Below are 2,571 nucleotides of genomic sequence, written 5' to 3'. Positions count from 1 at the left end.
TTCAGCAGACTTAATGGTTTTCAGGATTTCATGGTTTGGGGGTAAACAATAAATGCAATTAGAGCTCCAAATGATAAGAAAAACTCCTGATCTAGATCCCATTGTGTTGGACGATATTGATCCAACCTCAGAATGGGTGGAGGAGACTGAAGAACCTGTGTTTGAGGCTGATTTTGATATCGACATGGCTTTGGCGGGGGATGAAGCAGATTATGTGGTGGCATCAGAACCAGGATCAATAGCGGCATCAAGGAAAAGCAAGGAACCAATGGAAGGCACTAGTCATGCAGGTCGACAAACTCGTGCTTCCATTAGGTCCACTTCTATTGTCATTGGTGGCATTGATACTGAGGTTGCAGATCAGGCTGAGGCATCCTCAGACTCTGAACCAGATGATGTCTATGTAGCTCCTGATGATGATCTTGTGTCTACTACTAGTAGTGGTAATGAACTTGATGATTGATCATGTGTATATTGTAGACTTGTAGTAGGCCAATGGCCTCATAGCTTGCAGCAATGTTTTTGGACTTTATAGGCCATTTAGAGCCTCATTTGTTATGTATTTTGCTATTTTATTGATGATATGTATTGCACTCGGTGCCATTTTGATGTATTCATCTTTACATGGTATATAAATGAGCAAAATTTGCATATTTTGTCTCTATTGGCTTGGAATCATGGTTTTACATCTTAAAAATAGTTTTGTTTCATTAAAAATTAATTATTTAATGTATTTTTTTAAAACCGGTTCGTTTAGACCAAACCAGTGCCTGTTAGACCGGTTCCGGTCGGTAAACCGGTTCATTAGGTGGACCAGTCCGGTCACCGGTTCCGGTTTTAAAAACATTGATCAAGAGTTGGACTCCAAAACTCCCGAAGAAGTTTTCATCAGAAAGAAACCTGATGTTTCTCACTTTAGAAATTTTGGTAGCCCCGTATATTTACATGTTCCGAAAGAAAAGAGAAGCAAATTGGATGCATCTGGGAAGAAAGGAACATTTGTGAGCTACAGTGAAACTTCTAAGGCATATGGAGTCTATGTGCCTGGTCAAAGAGAAGTGGAGATAAGTCATGATGTCACCTTTTATGAAGATGTTGCCCTTGGGAAGATTAGTAACCTTCCTATTCCAAGGAAGGACAAAGAAGCAAATACAGGAAAGCAGGGAGAACCACACGATGAACCAATGCCCTATTTTAAAGGACCAATGGATCCCATTGATCCACCCCATCATGAGCCTTGCTCCTCAAAAAGGAGACCCTCACAGCTTAGGGAAACTCTCGTAGATGCCAAGAGACTTATTGCACCAAGGGGGACATTTTGTGAAAGTAAGAAGCCGAATAGGTACCAAGGGTACTTAACTACCATGAGCACCATTGTTCAAACTAAGCCTTGCACATTCGAAGAAGTTGTGAAGCACCAAGTTTGGAAGGATGCTATGAACGAAGAGTATGAGTCGATTATGAAGAATGATGTCTGGGATGTAGTCCCTAGACCCAAGGACAAATCTATTGTCACCTCGAAATGGCTCTACAAGGTCAAGCATGGAGTTGATGGAAGTGTTGAAAAGTTCAAGGCCAGCTTTGTTGCTCGAGGCTTCTCTCAAAAGGAAGGTGTAGACTACGATGAGATATTTGCACCAGTTGCCTGATATACCACCATCCATTCCATTATAGCCTTGTTGCCTCGCAAGGATGGAACCAACACCAAATGGATGTCAAAACGCCTTCTTGCATGGTTCAATTAAGGAGGAAGTCTATGTAGAACAACCCGAGGGGTTCGAAGTTCAAGATCGTCAGACACATGTATGCAGATTGAAGAAAGCCCTCTATGGGTTGAAGCAAGCTCCCCGAGCTTGGTATGAGAGGATCGACAACTATCTGATGAAGTTGGGTTTTACAAGAAGTGAAGTTGATCTGAACCTTTACTTTAAGGTTGAGAATGATAGACCTCTCAGCTTGGTACTTTATGTGGACGATCTATTTCTAATAGGTGCAGACCCTCTTATTCATTAATGTAAGAGGGAGTTGGCTTCCGAGTTTGAAATGAAGGACCTAGGACTGATGCATTATTTCCTAGGGTTGGACATCTAGCAAAAGGCAGGTGAGATTTTCCTTTCTCAAAGAAAATACATTGTGAAGCTACTTGAAAGATTTGGGATGGTGGACTGCAAGTCCATGAATACTCCAATGGAACTTAACTTCAAGAAGTTATGCGAAAGTATTGTTGGGCCCGATTTGGGAAGACCTTTTAAGTATTGTCAACTCGTTGGGACCCTGATGTTCTTAGTGAACTCTCGTCCGAACATATGTTTTGTAATGAAAACATTGAGTTAGTTTATGGTCAAGCCTCATCACATACAGTGGATTGTTGCCAAGAATCTCTTGAGATATCTCCGGGGCACAATCACCTATGGACTGAGATACACTGTCGGGAATGTGAGGCTCCATGATTATTCTGATGCTAAATGGGCTGGCAGTGTGGTGGATGTTCTGCTTCGATACCCTAGATGAGCAGGAAGCAGAAGTTGGTTGCTTTGAGCATCGTTGAGGCTGAATATATGCTGCTAGTAT

Source organism: Pinus tabuliformis, chromosome 4_2 (assembly GCF_031772625.1).
Source record: "Pinus tabuliformis cultivar Carrire ecotype Pingquan chromosome 4_2, CPIR1, whole genome shotgun sequence".
Lineage (NCBI taxonomy): Eukaryota > Viridiplantae > Streptophyta > Pinopsida > Pinales > Pinaceae > Pinus > Pinus tabuliformis.
This window is presented reverse-complemented; position numbering follows the sequence as displayed.